This window comes from Panulirus ornatus, chromosome 36, assembly GCF_036320965.1.
Source record: "Panulirus ornatus isolate Po-2019 chromosome 36, ASM3632096v1, whole genome shotgun sequence".
In the NCBI taxonomy this organism is placed as follows: domain Eukaryota; kingdom Metazoa; phylum Arthropoda; class Malacostraca; order Decapoda; family Palinuridae; genus Panulirus; species Panulirus ornatus.
Genome location: NC_092259.1, coordinates 8,255,754 through 8,270,084, shown reverse-complemented (window position 1 = coordinate 8,270,084; position 14,331 = coordinate 8,255,754).

Genomic DNA, 14,331 nt, shown 5'->3' with positions numbered 1-14,331 from the left:
ATATATCTCCAAGGCTACTTAGATTATCACGTCAGCATGCGCAGCTACCACAAAAAAAAGAGTAAAAGAACGACGTTCTTTTCCTCCCTTACACACACACACACACACACACACACACACACACACACACACACACACAAACGAAGAAATGTTATTCTACTGCAGTGAGGGCTACAAACATGAGACACGGGACAACCGCGAAAGCTGTTTACCCTGCTATCACGTGTCAGGGAATTTCTGTTTACCACCAGTGACTCCGTTAAACCCCGAAGGCCACGAAGATACGGTCCAAGGGTAGGATGGCCTGATCTTTAACCTCTTTAAAAGTAAGGTCATATCCAAGGGTCGTAACCTCGTGATCAAGGGGCACTGGGTTGTCAAAATCCTGTCCATCGTGTCCTGCGTCCATCAATATATATATATATATATATATATATATATATATATATATATATATATATATATATATATATTGTATTTTTGTTAAGTGTACATGCCTATGAATGCACAGAAAAGCAGTGCACTCTCTTGTTCCAAATTAATCTTCTTATACGACCGACATCTGCGCCAATTACAGCACTGAGTGACACTATGTAGCAGTCTCATGTTACGTTTAACGAGAAGAACGATCAATCTATATGAAACTGTGAGCGGTGTCTCTCATATTCATGACAGCCACGAATGCTTAACTCTAGTATAACACATTTCACAACGAAGACGTTTCTTTTTATACCCATGGCTACAACCACATGGTCTACGTGTGTGCATGGTACAATGGCTAGGAAGAGAGGCTGAGAAGCAACTGCAGTTATTGGTCACCCTTAGGTACGCCATCCTCAACCACTTTCAGACTGATGACTGCCAGATGTACGTACCACACATACTTCTCCCCTACCACCCGACAGCCAGCAAATCCCACACCTTCCTCGCCCTCCCATTCGTGTTAAATGCAAGAGCGAGTCCTTTCTCCGACATCAGGGTTCGTTGTTTCACCTTCTGTGCTCTCTTTCCCCCTCTCATAACCCCCAGCCTTCCTTCCTCAGCCACGCAACCCCTTCCATTCCACCTCCCTTAGATACTCGCTGAACAATTCAGATGATTCAGAGATGACTCAGAAACGTTCTGTTTGTCCCGAAAACACGCGCTCCCGGATCGAACTGATTTTCAAAATGCTATATCAACCAGACATCATAGCTCACATAGTTCTTTTGCGCTTGAAAGATGCACAGTGAAATAACGGCATGCAGCTCAGGAAACAATGAAATTACGGCATGATGTTCAGGAAAACAATGAAATAACGGCATGAAGTTACAGAGAAAGATGTAACATAAACGGGATTAACGTCTATTCAGCAGCAACATTAGAGAATACAAGAATGAACCAACATCACTTACTGCCACGGAGAGATGATTGTCAATACATAAAAAACGACGGTTACGCAAATAACTCAATGACAACATTAGCGAATAAGCTTCTCTGATGTTACAGTATGCATGAATTTCTATTTCGTGCTCGCGTGCAGAGTATCCGGCGGTAGAAATTAGATAAGAATGTTCTCAGGTCCTCTATTCAAAAAAATATATATGTTCTTTCTCAATTTATGGTATCCTTCACCAATAATTTCTGCCAGGAGACGTACGAGGTATTGGTGGATCAGATGGAGCCTTCTGTTTTATTATCCTATCTCCATCCATCCGGACTAAGAATGTACAATCCTATTACTGTCATCCAGCTGATAACCTCGTCATAAACCATTAGGTCTTCCGTTATCCGACTTCCCAATGCGCCACGTTCCGATGGAGTTCTCAGAATACAATACCAACCCTTCGAATGTATAATGCCTGAAGCCTTCTCACCCTTCCCAATGGAAGAAAAAAAAAGTGGTAATCACTTACACTTCAACAGACTATCCCTCACATCCACGGCAGCCAAGACTTACCTGCTGGGAGAAAGATAAATCATTTGATTAAACATGAAGGACAAATGAATAAACTAAAATTATCTATCTTATTCAATGAAGACATATATCTATTCCTCACAGCAGTGTCCTACACATACTGATACCTGTACCTCAAACTGGTGTCAAATACAGGATATCTGTATCATGTCTGTCTATTCCTTAAACTGGGATCATGTCCATCTACACCCTAGACTGGAATAATGTTCATGTATACATACCCAAGATAGGGATCATTTCTACATACAAACTAGACTGGGATCACTTTCATCTATACCCTAGCCTGGGATCATGTATAACATTGTCCCACACACTGGCATCACATGTACCCGTTCCTCAAGCTAGGATTACAGCACTTCCCTGAAACTGGTATCATATCAACCTGTTCCCGAGATCTGGATCACCTTTCACACAATTCTTTACACTCCCATGCTAATATGACTGGACACCAAAGGGGCATTTCCCGTTTGAAGCACTTGACTCCAATCAAATTACATAATTATAGACCCATATTCAAACTTAAAGGAATAATTGCATGGCTGTCAATTACCTTAAGTGGTTCCGAGGGCTATACTATCATTAAGGTTAAGGGTCATCCTGTTAACAAAAAAAAAAAGGATCTATTTATACCCAATTGAGTGATTCCTACTTACCAGCATAGGAGATGAAACTCTCGTACCTTTGCAAAACCCAATACATTCCCTCTTCACCCTGGCAAACACCCTATACATCAATACCATCTTATAACTTCATCTCTAATGTCGATATCACTCCTTTTCATGTCATAGCTGCCTCAAAACCACATTTCTAACTTCGAATATTCCTCTCACTTTGCAACCATATCTAAGGAAATCCACCTTCATACCTTTAAAATACTCACCTCCACTCCCAGCACTGTTCTGCTAATGCACTTCCATCCCCCCCCCCCCCCCCCCCCCCCATATTTTCATACTTGGCTAAATGGTGCCTTCAACCTCAACCATACCTTGTCAAGTCCTGAAACTCATCCGTCCTCCCTCATAATGCCCTGATCTCCAACCATACTCCCCCATAATCTCCTGATACTCATCTACACGAACTTGTACAGCAATTATCATTATAACATATCTACACTTTCTTATCAATAATTATCATCGATAACTTCCTCACTCACATAAACAGTCTCCAATTCTTCAATTTTACCTACGGATGAGGCTACCATGTGAACTGGGTCCAAAACTCCTAGGTACCTCTCATCATAGGGTTTTTTACCTTAGGACACATATACTTTTCATATATAAGCTAATGAGTCTGTGCTGAAATCTAGAATCATACTCTGGATCAATTAACCTTTCCCTTAGTGATGATTTTCTAAAGAGCTATGACAGTGCATGTATGCACAATTATGATGAAGCATGAGTCTAATAGCATTAGTTTATCAAATTTCAAAAGCAATGCTTTTACAACTAATAGTTTACAAGAGCTAAAGCAATCTTACCAAAGCATAAATACTTACCTGTGACTGTGAGGCCTGTGAATAAATGAATAATTTCTATCAATATAATTTCTAGCAAATACTGAAAAATATCGAAAAGTAATAATGCATTCTAATCAAGAATTACTGTAATATACTTAAGAAAATATAAAATGTACAGGAAAAAGGTATATACAACTAGCATTATTGTCCAAACTAATGCAAGAAATATCAATAAACATGACTAAGTCAACACTTAGGAGTATTGTACTATAAAATGTAAAATATGAATCTTGTTGTTTGTTGGTCTTTCTACCTTAACTAAACTATGAGCATATTCTATCGTACTTTACTTCTTAAACACACTGTAAAAAAGTCTTAATCTACATAATCAAGTTATCAAACATCAATACACAGCAAAAGAAGCAATACATATAATAATGAGCTTTGGCTAACTACACGGCACTTTCCAAAGTCTCTAAGAGATGATGATCATACATAAAAATATATAAAAGGATATCATTGGTGCATCTCCCCTTGTAAAAGCCCTACTGTTCATCAGAGAGAAGCCTAAGATTGAAGATGCCAATGGAATGGGAGTTTAAGAGTGATTTAAACACATACACAGACAAATGTGTCATATGTAAATAAAATTCATATGGAAAAAAAAGGCGGAGGAAGACTATCTGAAAGTTGAGTACTTTCTTTTTCTATAAAGGTCTGTCACAAGGTAAACTGACTAAAGTCAACCAAAAGTTTTGAGAAACAGAAATCTAAAGTCAACACCAAAAAACTAGTCACTTAGTTAAATGAATATGAACCTTTTATCTAAACTACTACTAGCATAATAAAAAAAAGGGAATTAGAAAAATTCTAACTTCCATTCTATAACAGAAATACAGAAATTAAGACACACACATTTACTGATGTACTAGTTTGGAAATACTAAATGAAGTCCAAATTATTCATTTGAGGTTGGCTGAAAAAAGATTTATGCTAATACCAACACCTTGTCCGTAATCATCAGAAACACCAGGGGATGAATGTGGAAAAGTTTAAGATTACCCTGGAGTCAAAATGTATACAGTATTTACAAAGTGAACCCAAGTAGTCAGGCTGTCAGAGCTACGTAGACCTGTGGGCTAAAACTTCCGATGGTTTGGTCAATCAATGACCAAAGTCCAGGCCCAGCCCATGCTATGGATGGTAGAAGAACATCAAAGACTACACAAGTAACCAAAGGGAAAATCTTAGTTTCTGATGTGTTTGAAGGAAAAAATGCAGTAATGCTTACTAACCTATGAAGCTTGCAATTCCAAAATAAACCCTATGAAAAAAAAAGGTCTCTTCAGCATAGATAAATGAGTTCACAGCTGATGAAAGTATTTCTTACTTATTGGATAATATTGATGGAAATATGGATGAGCCATTTTGTTTACAAGGAAGCTTGAATGTACCCTCCTCTCTGTATTCTTTACATGGGATACAAACGGCAAAAAAACATGTGTACCACAGCCAGCTGCAGCACTGTAAAGCTTATTCTCTGACTGAGCTTTAAGAATGGAGGATCTCAAAGCCACCTTTACGGAAATTTTCCAGCCTTAGCACAAAGAGGGAAAATGATTGTGTTCATAGAAAATATTCAGTTCCATTTCAGTTCAGAAGTCCAATGAATGCTTATACTGGTTTCCATTCAATATGTACAAATTCTTGAGGAAAAATATGATTAATAATTTCCTTATATACTATGTACTCATAGTCCTCTAGTGAATTCGTATCATTTTCAGTTACAAATTTTTTCACTGGACTAAGAAAATCTATCCAAGCATTCATACGCAGGTTTTCCCAAAACATTCAACCTGAAAACCTCTACATCTAAGGCCCCTGCCAAAATGGCAAATTAGCATCATAGACTTGAACCTTAGATTGTAATGTTCTGAGCTTCTCAAGGTTATTTTTTTGGGATCTGCCCTTATTCTACCAATACAAAGGCATTTAATAAGCATCCAATCCCTGGCATTTTGTTAAAATACTGTAATTATGAGACTGTAACTTAGCTGAAGCAAGGAAGAATTTTGGACGAGTACAATATATGAATAATTTATACGGCACATGCTCCTGTTTATGAAAAACCTTAAAATTACGAAAACTCCAGTTAGACTGGCACCTATAAGCTGAAAAATCCAGTGTTTGATCCCTGCCAAGTCCCAAGGAATTCAGAATGGATATCTAACTGTATCAATCAATTAAATCAAATAATATGGATTGAAAAAAACTGGGACTAATTCTTTCTATAATTCCTATACGTTAGGTCTCAAAATTCAAGTTCATCGCTACTTCATTGAGTACAAATTTGGCCTTTCCAAACCATTATCTTCAAAAGGATACCTTACATGCAGAGATCTGCGTGCAAGGTAGAGTAAGAAAAAAAAATTCTAAATTGAAAATCTACACATAAATTGATACCTAAAAATATGTGGGTACCCTAATGTCAGACTTTATTATGTTCCACTACAATAAGTTGTTCACCTCCAACCTGTGATACCATACATCCACTGTCTAACAAGAAAATACAAATTTATTTTCTGTAGGCTTCATTATTTCAACCTCTGTATACAATCCCAATCCTTCCCAAAAAGGGGATTATGTCAGTCTAAACTGGGAAAGCACTAAGTGTGCATTTGCTATAGAAGCATTTTAGGCAAGTAGTCTGTGATGTAAACTAATGCTATACGAGAACTTTAATCCATGATACAGTAATATCATAAGTTAAGAAAACATTTAACTGATAAAAAATCCGAAAAGTTAGAGACTAATATGATAATCACAGGCACCTGCCAATCCAAAGAAAAAAATTGTCGCAGTTGAAAAGCAATATACATTTAACAAGATATTCAACTCGAGTTCCCTTAAAAATTTGCTCAACTATTACCTTAAACATGCCCTGACAATTTTAGTCTAACCAGTTAATATACGTTACCTTCTCTATTTCGATTAGAGTTTAACATCTAACAACCAAGTTGAATCAACCAGTGCTACTGAAATATCATCTACAAACAAAATATGGTACATATGTTTCTATGCCTGCATATACAAAACTCAGAATACAGTTCATATTTACCATTCCATTACAATGAAGGTTTGAAAGGGTATAGCAATGATAAACACAGCTATCTAGTCTTTGAGTAGTAGTTACGCAAAAAGATTAGAAGAGTTACAGCTGATCATGATGCTAAAAAAAAAAAAGAAAAGAAACATGCTTAAAGACTTACGTCTGGTATAACTACTGATGACCGTATGGGGATTTTTATTTGAAAAACTGGATGTCATGTATGATGGTTATCCTAGAAAACATTCAGAAGCCAAACTAAACTATTTCAATTATAAAGTATCAATAAATAGAAACTGCCAGGTTCTGCCGCAAGTCCCACTTCCACCAAATCTTTTAAGAGAATACGATAAGCACACTATGTAAAACAGATAAAAGCAACAGGGATACTATAACTGGTTATTTTCTTTGCACCATTTTCGAACTGAATTACTCAATTTTTCCTATTCAAGAACAGTTATCACACTAACTGAAATTCTAGTAAATACCAATTCTGATGTGAAATATTCATTTTCACCTGAAAAGTCCACCTGGAGTCGTCACAGCATACAAAAGACTAGTATTTCCAACTTACTAACTTTGGAACCTATTAATTTCTTATGGAATGACATGATTTACTGTGGAGAGGAATAATGACAGTGAGGCTGGGGCCAAAATCTTTCAATACCAACAGCAATTATCAATAGCAGTCAGGATTGTGATGGCAGACATAAAGGTAGAGTTGATTAATGTAAAAGTGGAAGAAACACTTGTAGAAACCATGGGTAAACATGACAACCTGACCTAACTTTCCTAATCGCCCAAGTTTTATGGTAGATATATACTATCATTGATGCTAATAGAGACTAAAGTATGTACACTGTTTGCTGAGGGAGTGGCAAAGGTAAAATGCCTCCATGTATCACCCATGTTTACATATTTTGGCAGGTGACTCGGCATATGGGTGCGTCTGGTTATTTTCCACAAAACACTAAAAATCAAGATAAATTACAAATCCTACCAGAGCATAAGAGAGGTTTTCATAGATTCTGTTCATCTATATAAGAAATTCACCTAATTTTCTGCATGCCAAACATTTTCCCAGGTCTTCATAGTTCTCCATACTATCAACATGTGTATTACAGTAGATGACAGAAATATCCTTGTGACACACCCCCAGTCTTAATGTATTTCAAAAATACTGTAATGCCTACCAATGAATGAAAAATTTTGTTAATGGCAGGTAAGAAAGATAATTCTAAATTAGACTATGCTACATGGGCACATTTTTGCTATCTTTCTGTAAATTATCATATACATGGACGAGGCACAATAATTTCTTCCAATATACACCCTTATTAAACTAGTGATATTTTTCAGTATCTAATAAAGGCAATTATAAAAAAAAATCTAATTTACTAACAAGGGAGAATAATAAACAAATCAAATTAGAGATCTGAAATAAATTCAATTTAGATAGCATCAATGTATGGAAACATTAATGAAAGTGTTCAGTAAAAAGTCCAGTTTAACTGTACATCACTTTAAGCTCTCGATATTGAGTGATTTTGTTATGCATTGCTAGAGAACACAACAGTTGCTGATCAGGATTTCAAGCAATGTTTTACTTGATTTCAAATAAGTGAGGGATATATCAAGAGAAACTCTGGAAAAATGACCATAGTCATAACGACTGTAAAAAAAAAATCAACATAAACCTATATAAAAACCTCATCCAGTAACTGAAATACACAAATATCAAATTGCTCAGCTACTGGGAACTGCACTGCTGTTTAGTCTGTCATCTGTATGTTGACATTCAGCTGCATTAGTGCCATGTTCAATCACGACTGTAACAGGCATACGCTAACTATAATAGGGAACATTAAAATAAATATCAACTACTAAAGTGGTTATGAGAGGTTTTCAATGGGTACATTGAACTTTTCCATGTATATCCTTCCTTAATATTAATCAATCACACCTCTTCCCCAGATGTAGCCATGAAAATCTCAATACCATCACTTTCTTTCATAAAAACTTTATAATCAACCTCTGCAACTCTTTAACAGCACTGTATTTCTACACACTAAACTGGCACTGCAAACGTGACTTTTCTGTCATTTAATCCTTGATTCTACACACCCCACTAGAACTGAATCATATGCATCCCACTGTGATTCAAAGTCCATCCTTCCTGACCAGTGCAGCTCACTTAAAATGCACATCCAGCAAAGTCACATACATAACAAGCATTCTCATGGAGAAACAAATAACATCACAAAAACAAAAAACCAGATCAAGAATGAACAGCATTCCAGAGCTATGTTCACCTTCATGTAAACAGATGTACAGTTATCCATGCACTTCACCTCAGTGCCAACCGTAATTATTACCTTAAGCAATCACTTCTCATTAGCCACTGGTCATCCCGTTGGTAAACCAAGTATTTACACTTCAAATGACCCATTTAGTCGTCCTCGCAAGGAAAAATCAACCTAATCTACGATCCTGCTGAGGTATGTCTCATTTCCAAGTCACAGGAATATCTCTGGGCTTTGTTAATAGAGATGAATTTCATCCATTTCAGCTTCCCCAGCATCACCCATCACTCGGCATGAGCATCATGCAGGCCAATTAGCATCATACGGGTATTGATCAAGTCAGTGAACCCAGAGTGTGACAATTAACCCAAAATCTGGAGGTGTTGTCTCCCCGCTAACCACACAAACCACCCCCCCACAAAAAAAACCACCCCACACACAAACCTCCCCCCTGATCTAAGGGATGTTTTACTAACATCTCACGCTAATTTAAGATTAGGCTGGATACTTACCGTGTCGTTGAACGCCATGGCTGCTACCTGAGAAGTGTTGGTAAGGTCATCCAGAGGCAAGTCACGGCTGTCACCTGATTTTGACACTTACGACCAACTAACAGACGGCCAACGACCACCAAAAGCACAGGTAACTTAAAACACTCAGATCCTCGCAGGTTTCCGAACTGATCACAGAGGCTTTCTACTTCGAGCTGCATTAAAGTAACAGACTTATTACACATTCATTTTCGTCAGCGACCTCAGATATTCACGTCATGACAATCAAAGCTTCGCTGCGTCACAATATCTCTTAATCCATCTGTTTCCCACTGACTGTCTGCGCCATATTGAATCAGGGGGTCCGTCCCGGCGGTGTGATACATACAACCACCTTAGCCGTGCGCAGCACAATCTAGTTCCGCGGTCGCTCACCTTATTCACAATTTTCTCATATGTTAATGACAATTATATCAAAAGGTCTACATATTATCATTTCGCATTTATCTCACTAATGATTACTCTCATATATCAAACTTTTACTGCATTCTGAAAGAAAAACGATATAAGCAGGTGGATTTGGTGGGAAGTTTAAAGGTCGCTCTGTTTACAAACATTTACATTGGACAGATTTAATTTCTTTTCGAAAGATTTATGTCTACTGACTCTTTATAATTACATATGCTATGTTAGAAATGCATAGTACCGTGTACGAGGCAAAAACATTAATTATAGCACTCAAAGCGTAACATGGCCTCGGTTATCTCCGTTATCTTGATATCCTAGAATGTAGTGACGTTATATCGACCCTTATCATGAAAACATTATAGCATATGTTATCAGTACCTAACTGTCGCTAAAATTAATATGTTACAGACTTTCATAAATCTCTTACTGTCCTCCATACCATTGGCAATCATGTAACTCTACCTCTAATATCTACGATTAGTTAATATCAAAGATCTTTTGGTTAATATCGGCATAATCACAGCACAGCCAAAACGTGAAATGTTATCCGAGTCCATATGAACTCTAATCCATGTGCCAATCATGTCCCTGATATTTTCCTCGCATCATATTTAGTGTGAATTATCTATTGTCATTTATAACCGTAAGTATATAGTCTGCGGAAGACATAACAAGAACAGGTAAAACGGGTAAAGGAGAAGGATAAAGTGTTCAGAGTGGGGGGGGGGGGGGGGTGCGTCGCCATTATCAGCGTCCATAAATCTATCCAAGAACCTCTATTGCATCGTGGGGTGAGGTTGGTATTATCAGATAAAGAAAATAACTTAGACTACTCTCAGTGATAACAGGTTGTCAAGAAGGTTCACTGATCCATTTTACCGCAGGAAATTTCCATCTTTAAGTGATGGCTTTCATATAATCGATTCAGTTTTGACATTAAAAATGGCTAGTCTCTCGTGCAAAGCATACTCATCGTGTAAGTGGCAGACAAACGGGATTACAGAGATCAAAAACGAACGTTTTCACCCGATCTGGGATCCCAGTGGCCAGGTGATTATGACAATATATCAAAGCCATTCATTATTATATTATCACGATCTCTTATGACTTTAGTACATAGGCTTGATGCAATGTGGATGAATTTTTTCTACATACGTTATTGATGAAATGATCTGCCAATTCTTGCATTTCTTTTAAAGACATCTTCCTAGCAGACTGTATATTTTCACAATCTAAAACAATGTTCCATTGTTTGTCCACATATTGTACATTTCACATACTTAACATTCCCCCTACAAGGTGATATTCGTCGTTTTGTTATATTAATAGCAAGAAAACATCTTGTAGTCGTATGGGCGCAAATCCAAATGAGATTAGGGGACACACGTAATCCCAACTTTTTAAAAGACTGAGACTCTAAAGTTATCATTTCTACCCCTTAAGTGTTAAAACATTCTTCGTAATGAAAATGTTTTAATATATGCGTACACTCTTATTTGTTCATCAAAGTATTATTGACCTCTCTGTCTAAATTCATTCGTCCCAAACATATACGCCGATGATACCATAAAACTCATTGAGACATCATCAGCCACAGTAAGATATGTCATCGAGACTCTAAATCATGTATTTCTCAACAAAATCTTAGGCACAGTTCTCAGCATCCACACATAAGAACTTCTTTAACGCCACCAACAGTATGTGATCAATCACCCATGTGTCATTAATCCTGTATGAAACGTAGCCATAATTACGCCGGTTCAAAATACCTTACCCGCATCTCCATTTGGCACTGCGCAGGGCCATGTTAAGGCAGGACATGCCATGATGCCATGCAAAGATAGATGAGTTGCTTGGTTATATAGGACGGGGAGCAGTTGTTTTGCTTCATGTCTTTTTTTTGGGGGGGTGGGGGACTAAAACTGGTGAGTTTACTTTAGAATATGGCGAACGGGATAAAAATATTTATACGGTCGCGAATTTACGTAGATACAAGTTTATTTATCAACCCATATCTCTTCATTTCCCTTGACTTTATGTAACTGCTTCCCTTACTTAGATCCTTTAGTCGGGAGCCGTTTTCAACATACTGCCTCCGGTGACATTTTCTTAAAGTTGCCCCTTGTCGGTGTACAGTTGCTAGGGTAGAGGAACACGGAGACCCAGCCCAGCATGGCAACAAGCTGGCCGATCGATGTGGAAACTCATGGAAATGTCAGCGACAGATTTGCAAACACGGCGGATGCGCCAGCGCGCCAAGTTTGCGTAGATAAATCCGTATCTCAACATTCGCATCCCTCGTTAAGAGCTTTATTGTGGCATATGAATAAACCAGAATAGTTAAAATGCGATCATGCAGACCCATTACTATACTATGTTTGTATAATCGCAATCGTATCGCCAGGAATCATAAACATACATGGAGGCATATTATGAAATAAAGTACACTCATGTCAACATTACAGAAACATGAAGCCCACACATCACATAAAAACGTTCAGGTACACGAAATAGACATGCACATCGATCAAGTATTAACTCACGGATCCTCTTCTGACTATACACAGGCCGCAGGCCTCCTGTGGAGTCCTCTTCTGTCGGCTCCACGTCTGATCTTAATTTTTTTAAAGCCATGTCCAGTCGTGTGTATCTTCTCGTTGTAGTTATATTTCTGTGCTTGGCTTTCCCAGAAACGATCTAGTTTTGCTTTCAAAGGACCGTATTGATGGTGCTATTTATTACTTTCTCTGATCGGCTGTCCCACGTTTCTCCTGTTCTTTGTGTAAACGAATATTACCTAATATCTAATCTTGATTTATACAGTTTAGGCTGGTGCCTGTCCGCGGGTGGTGGAGTCATCATGGCGACTGTATAAAACTGGACACATTTTCATCATATTTTCCCGTTAGTAACTTGTACATCTCGATCACATCACCTGTAGATAGTCTACATGCCGGTGTTGAAAGGTTTAATTCCTTCAGTCGTTCTTCGTATGAAAGTGTTGTTTCCTTCGGTACTTGTCTGGTCGCGCTTCTCTGGACATTTTCTATAGCTTCAACATGTTTCTGTAGATGTGGATACCATACTTGGTTGGTATACTCGAGATGAGGTTCTCACCATTGCTGTGTGTAGTAGTTTAAAGGTCTTACAATCCATGTATTCCAGTTTTTTTTTTTAGTACATCCATAATAGAATTTGCTTTGTCGATCTTTTCTGGCGTGTTGTTCATCAACATCGCTTTTTCAGCCCTGTCCCACCCCTTACTGCTCGATAGAACCCCATACTCCTTTAAGGAGTTAGTTTTCCGGTGTTATTTTGGACGACAAACTGAGCTAGAAAACGTCACCACAATAATCAAATACTCAAGAATACTTAAACAGATTTCATTTTTAGTTAATGCATCTATTACCGCCCCACCTGGTTTTCCTCCTTGCCAACCATACGGCAGGATTTACTTGAAAAGGTGCACCCCCGTTAATTAAGACGTTTTCATAGACACCGCAGAAGACTATTCAAGACACAATATGCCTGACTACAGCGTTCGACTGAAGCTGTAAAGGTGGATCCTTAGCAAGTTTTACACCTGAATATAACTTACAAACAAATACAACTTGAGGGCCATTAATTTTCACTCGATGACAACACCCGTCGGACAGGATAGGGCTCAAGGAAGCAACAGCGCGGAATAGGTTAGACGTCAACTCTTAACCTAAACCAGGTCATACATTAACATATTTCCGTACGATTTCTGCTTCAGTATGTCTCCGAAACCACATGCAAAGTCATAAAACTAAGTTATCTAGACTTCACACCCAATGTCACTCAGAAATGTATAGTCAGCAAATTGTCATGTGCTTCAGTATAAGATAAATACGATTATGAAGCATATATATATATATATATATATATATATATATATATATATATATATATATATATATATATACACTGAATAAAAAAAGTTATTCTTCATAATTTTCCAACATATTTACAAGTCGATTTGGAGCCGCGTTTCTGGTCGTACCAGATCTGTCGAAATCTTGGCTGGAACAGAATCTAGTTTTTGTTGGCTGGATAAACGTGAGTCATTCTCTCCTGGTCACAGCAGTTCAGTTATCGCCTTCCCGCACAAAGGAAAAATAATAAAATGCAAAACTAACCTCATAAGTGCGATTGCACGACCCCTGAGCACGACGGTACGACCACTGTGTTCCTCCCCTTCGACTGACGGTCACATCACCTAGTAAGCAATGATTTTTTTTTTTCATTGCAAGTACAGAATCAATATGGGAGTAATGGTGAAACATTTTCAGCGAATGAGTATTGCAATATATCGACTGTGTTCCATGTTTCCCAACGTGTAAGCCAAGTATTATTTCATCAGTTATTGTTTGAGGATGGAACTTTAGAAAACCTAACAGATTTGACATAATCAGACAATAAAGCCTCACCATTCCAGTCTGACATTCTTTCTATATTGAAGTTAATCATATGCACATGTAGGTTGTATATCACTTTATTCAGCGAACTTTACATTCCAGTTTCAGTAA